This window comes from Homarus americanus, unplaced genomic scaffold, assembly GCF_018991925.1.
Source record: "Homarus americanus isolate GMGI-L3 unplaced genomic scaffold, GMGI_Hamer_2.0 scaffold50281, whole genome shotgun sequence".
NCBI classification, from domain to species: Eukaryota; Metazoa; Arthropoda; class Malacostraca; order Decapoda; family Nephropidae; genus Homarus; species Homarus americanus.
Genome location: NW_024742338.1, coordinates 3,506,464 through 3,518,853, shown reverse-complemented (window position 1 = coordinate 3,518,853; position 12,390 = coordinate 3,506,464). Strand labels below are relative to the sequence as shown.

General features: G+C 41.5%; 1 protein-coding gene across 1 annotated transcript in view; it reads right to left on the bottom strand.

The window, feature by feature from the left end:
• Window positions 1-10,687, bottom strand: part of LOC121876754 — a 30,075-nt gene extending 19,388 nt beyond the window's left edge. Inside the window, 1 exon segment of the mRNA XM_042382126.1 lies at window positions 10,443-10,687. The gene's annotated coding sequence lies outside the window, so the exon portion shown is untranslated.
• Between the last annotated feature and the right edge of the window lie 1,703 nt (window positions 10,688-12,390).

The window sequence follows — 12,390 nt, the reverse complement described above, 5'->3', positions numbered from 1 at the left end:
ACTACACTATCATATACACTATATTCACTCATGCTATCATCTACACTATATCCACTACAATTATCATCTACACTATATCCACTACACTATCATCTACACTATATCCACTACACTATCACTCTGCTAATTATATCCACTATACTCATCATCTAATTATATCCACTACAGCTATCATATACAATTATATACACTATATCCACTTTTCATTAATCACTATCTAAGCACTATATCCAATTACACCAATATCTACACTCAATCCACTCACACTATCATCTACACCACATCCACTTGCACTAACACATCTGGCCAATTTATATCCACCACACCAAATCTGTCTACATCCCACCACACCAGCATCAAACACCATATCCAATTACACTAAAATCTTCATTATATCCACCACACTATAATCATACACCAGCATCCACTGCTAATCATCATCTACACTATATCCACTACACTATCATCTACACTATATCCACTACACTATCATCTACACTGCATCCACTACACTATCATCTACACTATATCCACTACACTATCATCTACACTATATCCACTACACTATCATCTATGCTATATCCACTACACTATCATCTACACTATATCCACTACACTATCATCTACACTATATCCACTACACTATCATCTATGCTATATCCACTACACTATCATCTACACTATATCCACTACACTATCATCTACACTATATCCACTACGCTATATCCACTACACTATCATCTACACTATATCCACTACACTATCATCTACACTATACCCACTACACTATCATCTACACTATATCCACTACACTATCATCTATGCTATATCCACTACACTATCATCTACACTATATCCACTACACTATCATCTACACTATATCCACTACACTATCATCTACACTATATCCACTACACTATCATCTACACTATATCCACTACACTATCATCTACGCTATATCCACTACACTATCATCTACACTATATCCACTACACTATCATCTACACTATATCCACTACACTCGTGTACACTATATCCACTCCACTTATCTACACTACTGTGTATCTACTACACCATGATCTACACTACTGTATGTTCACTACACTACAAAGCTCTTCACTATATGTTGAGGGTACTTATAATTGGACACTTTTGAAGAAACTCTCGATATTTTAATTTGATGAGGCAAATGTTAGGAAAGCTTGAGCTAAAATAGTGCAAAATGGGCAATGGTGAGGTGAAAATTGTCCGCGAGTACTATCCCGGGCTGGAGCAGAAAAAGGATACTGACCTTCAGAGAATTTCTACAGCTCCTCTGTGCCACCAAGAGAGCCGTAGGGCGTTGCTGCACTATGACTACCGCCCATGATTACTAAAACTTCGCTCTAAACCCTGGACAAGGTGTCTTTCTGTTCGTCGCTGTGCATGGACTATAACCTTGGGCCCCAGGGGTTCCATTCCCAAAAGATATGGCCACTCACGCAACAGCTCTTTGGCGAGGCGAAGACGGCGAATTCAGCTATTTCGATAGTGAAAATGCCGGTATCCTCCCACATGTCAGAGAGGCAGTGGACAGAATTCAGCCGCATGCCATCCTTCACTACACTCATTGCAAACTCCAGGGATACGGAGTCAATTCATGCATGTTTTACTCCTTGGCATTCATGTCATACGCCGCCGACCACCCAAAAGTACCCTCCGCTTACTTGGCAGATTTATTCATAACTTATATGGGACCACAGTCGGATGAGAAGGCGTTCAGTCTGGCCCAAGTTATGCTTAAAGAGGCTGGACTGCCTTCCGAATTGGAGGACTGTTCCTTTAGGTTGTCCATATATGAACATCTCCGCCCACAACAAAAGCCTACCCTAAAACGCCCACTATCACCTGCTCAAGAAAAAGGAAACAAACGCCTCAAGACCGTCTGAGTGACCACCTAAGCCCGCACCGACAATTCACGAAATTTTTTTAGGAAGCTCTGCAAACAAAAAAGAGAAAAGGGGGGGAGTGAGAGATCAGGTTAACCATGGTAGATAAGATAGGAACACGGGTACAGCGTCTCCTCCTGTAGCTGTAACACCATCTTCTACCATTGTATTAACCCACTGCTTTTATTAACGACTGAATACTTAACACAAACACCGTCAGTAAATTCTTCATTTTTTTTTAGAAAATTCTTATATGTAAAATAAATGTTAAAGATCAATAAATGCTTAAACTTACCTGAAGATTGTTTATGTAATTAACACAGCCTATTCAATCATTATGAGAACTAGACTGTACGTATGTTAGTCATCTATATATTTACTAAAAGATAAGATGCTTATTAACGTAAAATTCCCACAGTAAAAATGTTTCATTAAAAAGATGAGAGTGACCAAAGGACACTATCCTTGGCCTCTCCAACACTTGTCTTCTTGCCCCTTCCTTCCACTCTTATTAAAACAAAAGATAAGTTGCTCAGCCAGCTCCACAAGAACCTGGCTAGAGGTCGTCACCCCTTCCTTGGAACAATGGCTACTGTAAAAATACACACATTTATCTATATATATGTAAAACAAGAAGTATGTCTGTGTTTATTTGTTTGTGTGTCCGCACGAGAATCTCGGAAACTACTTTACCGATCTGAAGATGGATGGTGTTATATGTAGTGATGATGGTAAGCCCCCACCCAGTCTGCCCAATTATGTGTATTATGATCCTAGTTCTACTCACACATGTTTGATGTATGTTAAGAAGTCACTCCCGCATGTACCTCTTGTATCCAAAAAGACTACCAACCTTCAGTACCATGGGATCACTATCCACCTGGGCAACTCCACACTCAACGTGCTAAACGCCTATGCTCCCTCAGATCAGCTTCAGTACACAGATCTCCCAGACTTTTTACACACTGAGCCCACTGTCCTGATGGGTGACCTGAATACTAGACACAAGAAATTAGGTGACTCCACCACTAACACCAATGGTAGGAGACTTATCTCACTTCTCAGCGCATATGAAGATGTTCAAATTATAGGTAATAATGAACCAACACACATCTATGGCGGGGGTCTAGACAAATGTATTGGCTTTAATCTATCATACACAACTCATAGCTCTGATGTTGTCACTGATCTTATGTCTGACCACAGCCCAATCCAAGCTAGTATACATGTAGCCAATGACACCCCCACTGGTGGTAAACTCAACAGACGTAGAATCACAGTCAAGCAAGAACATGAAAGCCAGTTCATAGACTTCATCCATGACTGGTACAAGGACTACAAGCCTGACAACTACCAAAGTTTCCATGACGATCTGATAGATAGGACTTATGTATACTTCACCAACAATGCCTCCACCAAAAAAAGGAGAAAACGTGGTCAGCATAATGGGAACAGGCAACAGCAGTGCTATAATGACCCTGAGCTGAAAAAACTCAGGGCTAGGGTCAGGAGGGTGGGTAAGGGTTACAGACAATTTAGAACACCTCAAATGTTACAATTGTATCAAGCTTCCCTTGCTGCTGTCAGGGAACGTGTAAACGAACTCAGACAAAATGCATGGGAGACATATGTCAACAGCCTGAACCAACACACATCCCTCAGCAAAGCCTGGAAAGACATAAACATAATCAGAGGTAAAAACAGAAGACACGTCTCCCATCCAAACCCTCTGCAAAAGTCGAATGAGCTAATAACAAAGTGGGCTCATGTGTCGAGCTATGACATGTTACCAGCTAGGACTCGGGGACTCCTTGATGCGAAGTCTGTAGAGAGAAGTAATCTTATTAGCTTTATGCTGGGCAAACAGCACGATGAGTGTGATGTTCCATATACTGAGTGGGAGCTTGACGCCGCCCTCGCCAGGGGTAGGTCTACTTCCCCTGGAGAGGACGGAGTCACCTACAACATCATTAGACTACTAAGGCGCGTGCCAGGCAATCCATTGTTGGTATTGTACAATATGAGTCATGCCGAGGGCCAACTACCCACATCATGGACCAGCAGTATTGTTGTACCAATACCGAAACCAGGACAGCCTGATGCCTTTCGTCCCATATCACTAACCAGCTGCCTGTGTAAAACCTTTGAGAGGATGGTTCTTGGCAGACTCTTATATAGAATCAGAGAACACATGTCTCCTAACATAAATGGCTTCACCCATGGTAAAGGTGTACATAATTGCATCACCACATTCCTAACTGTGCATGGTGATGAAAGGCACAGATACACCACATTTCTTGACCTAAAAGCTGCATTTGATATTGCCAATAGGCAACTGATATTGTACGAACTAGCCAAAATGGATATAGGAGGTAGGCTGTTACACTGGATAAGTGGTTACCTAACCAACAGAAGGGCTGCTGCACTGTTTCAGGGTTACAAAAGTGAAGTTAAAGATATGCAACTTGGTACCCCTCAAGGTGGAGTACTTAGCCCCACTTTGTTCAATGTTCTTATGAATGCATTATTAAATTTAATACCAGACAACCCCAGCAATATCTCAATCAGCTATGCTGATGATATTCTTATACATACTAAAACTCATCGTGAAATGCAAACCACCCTGAACCATGTATACGCAGCCTGTGAACACCTCGGTCTTATTATCTCCACTGAGAAAACTAAGGTGTTCAACAAACAAGCTGGTAACCGCAAACGCGGCCCCGCCAAGTTCAAGATAGGTAACAACACTATTGACTATGTTTCTTCTTTTAAATATCTTGGTGTTTCCGTCCCTTGTACCCTACCTGCCATACAACAGCTAACCCGCCAATGTACTGACAGACTGAGACCTCTTAGAAGTGTAGCGGGGTACAGCCCGCACTATGGTGCTAATATTAGAATTGTTAAAACAATGTACCTAGGCTATATAAGATCTCTGATAGATTACCACGCACCAGCCCTGGTCATTCGTGACGGGAAAGGCGTTGACAAGCTCGAGAAAATGCAAAATAAAGCCCTCAGAATTATCCTAGGATGTCCCATGAGCACTAAAGTACTTAATATGAGGAAAGAACTAGGTATACCCAGTGTTAAAGATAGAATAATTGAAGTCAACCTCATGATAGCCCTGAGGCTTCTGCGTGGTGATCCTGATAACATTGTTTCCTTAAAATTGCTAGAATGTATGAACCATGGGACTACTGAGTCTAAATGGATCCAAACTACAGCTACACATATGAAGATGTTTGGACTAGACCACCTGTACAAAGTTGAGACACAACAGCGCTTCCTGCCACCCTGGCGGACAGTTCCCTTCGATATCACAATACCGACATATCCGCCTAAAAAATTAATTATACAAAGCATTTATCTCCAACACACTGCCAAATTGAGAGCTCTTGAACACATACACACTCTACAGACTGATGATAATATCACACAGACCATCTACACTGATGGATCTCTAAACACCGCCTGTGGGAGGGCTGGAAGTGCTATTGTTGTGACTCAACCTGACGGTAATATAATTGAGAAAGGAGTTAGAATTAACAACTGGGCATCCACTCTACAAACTGAATTAGTTGCCATACTCACAGCTATTAAATTCATTGAAACCACTGTTACTGACAGTCTCATCATCACTGACTCTCTATCCTCACTACTTGCCCTTGGTACCCTCGACTCAGGTTGTCACGCTCTTGTCTCTGAAGCCAGACACAAATATGCGTGCCTTGTTGACCGGGGTGTCAGGGTCAAACTGTTGTGGATCCCCTCTCACATAGGCCTCATAAAACATGACAGAGTTGATGCCCTCGCCAAACTCGCGTCTAACAAAGACACCGTTGAATACAATTTGGGTCTGTCAAAAAGAACCCTTAAAACTGTAATTAGGAAAGAACTTATTGATGAGTTTGACGCAAGTAGACAAGTGCAAACAGGCACTAGTCGATCCATAGGTTACCATGATGAGATGTATCAAGTGAAACATGTATATGGAGCAAGTAACAAGATCACTAGATTACAAGATGTTGTAACCGCTAGATTAAGGTTAGGATATAAGTACCTTTGGCAGTATGTTCCTCAAGCAGATGTAAACAAAACTAAATGTAAAGTGTGTGGCCATACATATGGCCACACACTTGAACACTACGTCCTCGACTGTGTGAAGATAGAACCTTTTAGGGACAGGTCCAAGCACACTGTGTGTGAAATGGCACAACACTTCATCTCTAATGGCAAGATAGCCGACATATTAAGATTGTATCCACTTTTTTGCACTTAGTAACTACTGTATATCAATTCTCATGTACAGAACCAAATACGCAATGTGCTTGAATACCTCCCACGTAAATGTGAATAACAAAGTGTGAGGCCAGACATACTGCCTCACACGCCTGTACTCACGCATTTGTGAATAAGTTACCCTTTATGTATAGAACTAAACAAATAATGTAAATGAAATACTGTGTAACTTTCAGTGCCATAATATCCTGACAACGGGGGTTAATCATTTTGACCCTTTGTAAACCCTACTCTGTAATCCTTTTGCGCTACCGCTCACAGGATGAGTGTGGGGTGCACAATAAAGTAGCCGCTGCAAGCGGCAAAATAAAAATAAATAAAAATCTTGGATTGGTATGCTTCCTTATTGCCGCCTTTTAGAACAGATGCCTCACTTGGTACAGTACGTGTAGCTGATCTCGTCAGTGTCCAGCACCTTGACTTTGATGGACAACAGTGATATCAGGTTGTCCCGAAGCTGCGTCTGCAGTGATCGTACTTTCTGGTGCCTGACTCACTGGTTGTCTGGTAAACAACCTCCCAGATAAACCATCTCTTTCATCTTGTTTTCTCGTGTTATTTGTATATCGGCTACAATGTTATAAATATTCCTATAAAAATAACTGGTTTTGACCCAAAACTGGCCAGATCTGGCCATAGGTTGGCCATATTGATCAGATAATAATTCCTTGGCCAACCCTTGACTATAAAATTGTAGTGCAAACAATTCAGGAGCTCGTTATATGCAAAATTATAATATCAGATCGTCCGTTCAAAAATATCTGATTTTGGCCATATGGCCGAGTGACCATTTGTCATAGTTGGGGCCAGTAAGAATTTTTTTGTTTTGTTTTTTACATCAGCATCTTTTTACGTAGAACAGACTTGTCAAACCATAATCACATAAAGTTCTGTTTAAAACATCTACCTCTTAGAGGGTTGTGTTGGACCAGAGTACAGTAAATGTGTTCAATATGTTCATCATCTTTATTGTAATTGTTTAACAAAAAGTAGTAGTGGGCGTGGTTGACCTAGTAATGGGGCATCACCATGACCCTGTGACCCCACCCCCCACACCTGACCTCATGGGTCATACTATACAATGGAACACTTCACCACATTGACTCTTTGATGACTGTGTGTGTGTGTGTGTGTGTGTGTGTGTGTGTGTGTGTGTGTCACATGTTGCGTGTTGCTTCTGGACCACACCCATCTCTCTCTCCATATGTCTATTTATTTACTAACACACACACACACACACACACACACACACACACACACACACACACACACGCCATCTCGACACTTGGGTAACACCGCTGTAGCAATCCCTACACCTCAAGCAACACCTCAGGCTACATCTTCAGGCTATACGTGTCCTGGAGTGTTGCTTTACCACACACACACACACACACACACACACACACACACTACAATGGGTGTGGTCATTCAGTGTCCTTCCAATACACCCTCCTCCTCCTCCTCCTCCCTACTACGTCTTCTCACCACAGGCAGACAGACAGACTCACTAGAGAGTGTGGCGGCAGTTAATAAGTCACCAGGCAGCACCAGTAGGAGGGGCGTAAAACGTGTAATTAGTCTTGTATTATGGGAGCCAACCTGACATCTTGTGGCTGACTTACCAACCACAAGACCCTGGTCACCATACTGTCTCGCCATATTCCCTCACTATAAGCGCCTTACTCCTTCACTATTCCTTTCACCACACCAAACACACAACCCTTCCTTCACCACACACACACCCTCACCACCTCCCCCTCACCATACATGATCATCTCACACACGTACAGTCACCATCATATACACCAGCTGCCTCCTATAGTGTGGTGGTGATTACGGTGGTGTGGTGAGCCAGATGAGGGTTACGTGTTGTCAATATCACCATGACAACACAGTATAACACGTGTTGTCAGTATCACCATGGCAACAAGCGGCTCTCGTCAGCGTCTCAAGTATTCAACACATCACCTTAATTAAGCAAATAATTATCTTTACTACCAAATAATCAATGTATTGCTTTGAGAAATTATTCTTAGATATCTAAAGTTGGGATTTAATAACTTACTGACTATATATAAATTAATTTTATCGAATAATCTGGTGTTATGTAAGGCACAATGAGCTTAATGTGTTTTATACTCAGCGGCCGCTTGGTGTCGCCACAGTCAGGGGTGAAGTGTTCGCCCATAAGAGTGTTCCATCCTCCTACCACATAGATATAGAGTCCTTGCTAGGAGTTACTATGCTCCCTGTCCACCTCTGCACACGACTGGTTAGTAAATAATTCCAAAACAGTTTTTACTTACGTTGATATGTAAGTCACTTAACAGCTTACATAATTAACATGCAGGATCGCTTATTAAACTTACGGGACCATTATACCAATACAGACAGCTCAGCCCCGATCTGTAGGCAGCCACCTCGCAGCGCCATGGTTAGAATAACATGTATAACTGATTTCAATGGAGTGCATTTTATTCTTTTGTGGATATGGTCGATTTATGTACTTCACTGCCCGTACAGTTCGTTAATGGTAGACAGTAAATACCGGTATTATTATTATTATTATTATCTTGCTCGCGGCCTAAACGTCTTAAACTTGTAATGGACTAAACGGTGTACGGCCCAACAGGCTCACGTCCCGAACATAAACCAACCTTCAGTGTATGAGGCCCAGCCTTAACGTCAGGACAGGAAACTAGAGATCTATCCAATCGACCGCCATAACATTTATAAAAAAAAAAAAATTATGTGTGGGATCAATTTTAGTTTCAGATCCGATAATAGTGTGGGAGATATATCTCCGCCACTAGGGTGATGCCTTTGGCGTCCAGGCCGGGGGACGCTGTATCAAGGTACTTGGTTTACATCTGGCCGGACTGAACCATAACGTCAGCACCGGCATTAAGACAAACTTCTGGACACCTCACACTGAGCGTCACTAGCACCTGTATATGTTGTTCAGATCAGATGAATTGACCGTGTAATGGTCCATGGTGCTGTCGGGCCCCTTTTACGCAACCGACTTCATCATCCATGGCTTCTTTTAATTTGTTTATGTTTAAATAACGCAACACCAGTACACACCGGGCAGTCTGGTCCACGGGGACGGGACCAGACCGCGGTGCTCGAGAAGAGGAGGTTGTCGAGGCAGGGATCACCCACAGAAGGTATTTTTGCTCTGGCACCAGCCGGTTGTTGAGCAGCCAGGCAGGGTCCCGTGTGGTCAACATAGTATTTATAGACACTAAGAAAAGAGATATATAATTTAATGTTATATAACCTCAGCCATACAGTACAGTACAGTACCAGCCGGACCGTCATCATACTCAAGGGGTTTTAATGGTGACAGTTTTAGTGGTTTATTTTTGTGTTAATGGTGTTCATTAAATATCTCTTCATAATAATCCCTAATGGTCTTATGGGTCATTTTAAGGAGTTGTGGATCACTAGCAGCGTCCTGTTGAAATCCCATTATCATGAGGCTCCATAATGTGCGACCTGTAGCTTGTGACGCTGTGTTGTGTGTCCCTGTTATTATTATTATTCTCTCCATTAGTACTGGCAAAGTAACAAGACAGGTTGGTTAGGTTAGGTAAGACAAATTAAACAATTGATAGTGGCCGCCCCGTAGTGAAGGGGTTAAATAGATTTCTTAATACGTAATTTTAAGATGCGTAAAATTTTCCCATAATTCAACTGTTTGGTAAAAGGAGGGAAATTTTTTTTTTATCTCTTCTGTTGCGTATTTTTTTTAAATGTAAAGTTTGACCAAAAGCTGAGCCCAGGAATGAATCTTAAATTTTGTCATTATTCGTTAAATTCAAAGGTAAAATGGGGTTCTATTTACGTTTTTTCTTTCCTCGAACGCTCCCCAGTGTGTGTGTGTGTGTGTGTGTTGTGCTATAAATGCGAGTCATAATTTTTTTACGTACATTCACCTGACTGTATACATAGGAACCACCGCACACAGCCTCAACTCTCTTTACAAATAAAAAAAAAATAAAAGGTATCAACACATACCTGTACATAAAACCACGACAAATTAATATTGGGATAAAGTAAATTTCGTGTTAAAAGAAGCCAATATACAGTAAACATACACTCAGTACACACACTTATCAGGGTATGTTTAGACAGGACACACACACACACACACACACACACACACACACACACACACACACAAACAATAATAATAACACTTACATTTATGAACACTTCTTAGTACCTCACTTCATTATCCATATAAACGTTTCTCTTCTTTTATATCAACTATTGAACCTGGTAAAGTCATCTACAGATTTGTTTCATTATTATTCACTCCCAGAAAACTTGTTTTTATAAGTAACAGTGTCTCTCTTTTTTCTTTATATGAATATGTGTAAATGAATTAGTCCCGAGTGAGTGAAGCGCCCGGGAGGTGGGGCGAGGCACGTCCTTCCACCACACTGTCTCACGGCTAACTGAGGGTGCCAACCCACCCCTTCCTCACCCTCACTCGGTTGCCAGGCACTTCTAATTCCCATTTTCCTTCACTTTTTTCCTAATTTAATTTACTTTCTACTATTTTGATCAACAGTTAGAGAATTGTTTGTACGAAAAGTTAATGTTTCTATGGCATTATTGAGGTTAAGTCAGTTTTCATATTTATTTTATGATTTACAGAGAATCTTAAACACAGGAAACTTGTTTCTTATTTTACAATGACAACACGACGACTACTGTAGTGGTGAGTCATCACTACCCTCACCATAAGTCATCACTACCCTCACCATAAGTCATCACTACCCTCACCATAAGTCATCACTACCCTCACCATTAGTCATCATACCCTCACCATAAGTCATCACTACCCTCACCATAAGTCATCACTACCCTCACTGTAAGTCATCACTACCCTCACCATAAGTCATCACTACCCTCACCATAAGTCATCACTACCCTCACCATAAGTCATCATTACCATCACCATAAGTCATCACTACCTCACCACCAAGTCATCACTACCCTCACCATAAGTCATCACACTACCCTCACTATAAGTCATCATTGCCCTCACCATAAGTCATTACTACCCTCACCGCAAGTCATCACTACCTCACCATAAGTCATCACTACCTCACCATAAGTCATCACCTAACCTCACTATAAGTCATCACTAACCTCACTATAAGTCATCACTACCCCTCACTATAAGTGTCACTACCCTCACCATAAGATCATCCTACCCTCACTATAAGTTATCACAACCCTCACCATAACCATCACTACCCTCATCACTACCCTCACCATAAGTCATCACTACCCTCACCATAAGTCATAAGTCATCTACCCTCACCATAAGTCATCATAAGTCATCACTACCCACACCATAAGTCATCACTACCCTCACCATAAGTCATCAATACCATCACCATAAGTCATCACTACCCTCACCATAAGTCATCACCATAAGTCATCACTAACCTCACCATAAGTCATCACTACCCTCACTATAAGTCATCATTACCCTCACCATAAGTCATCACTACCCTCACTATAAGTCATCACTACCCTCACCATAAGTCATCATTACCCTCACCATAAGTCATCACTACCCTCACTATAAGTCATCATTACCCTCACCATAAGTCATCACTACCCTCACTATAAGTCATCACTACCCTCACCATAAGTCATCACTACCCTCACCATAAGTCATCACTACCCTCACCATAAGTCATCACTACCCTCACACACAGTTATGACTGCCCAGGGGGTGTTAGAAGTAAGCTTTGATGCCCCATCATCCTCGTCCTTATTACAGCTATCTAATATACAGTGAAAGCTTAAAATTAAGTATAGACAGTTGGAAGTGAAAGTATATAGAAGCATTAGCTAATAACCCAAGAATACAGTGAAAAGGTGCCCAAATAACAACATATCGCTCGATCCATAGACGATTATTGTTCATGCAGATAGAGGACACTGCCGACAGACTACGTGTAAACCAAGGAATATCCAATAAAAAGACTCAACTGACACACATTGCGATTATCTCAGGAAGGTCCCAAAATTTTGCTTTAGCGTCACCTGTTACTACAGCGTCACCTGTTACTGAGTAAGTACAGTATACCAAGAGAGATCGTATAGAAAACGGATTGGATAAACTAAA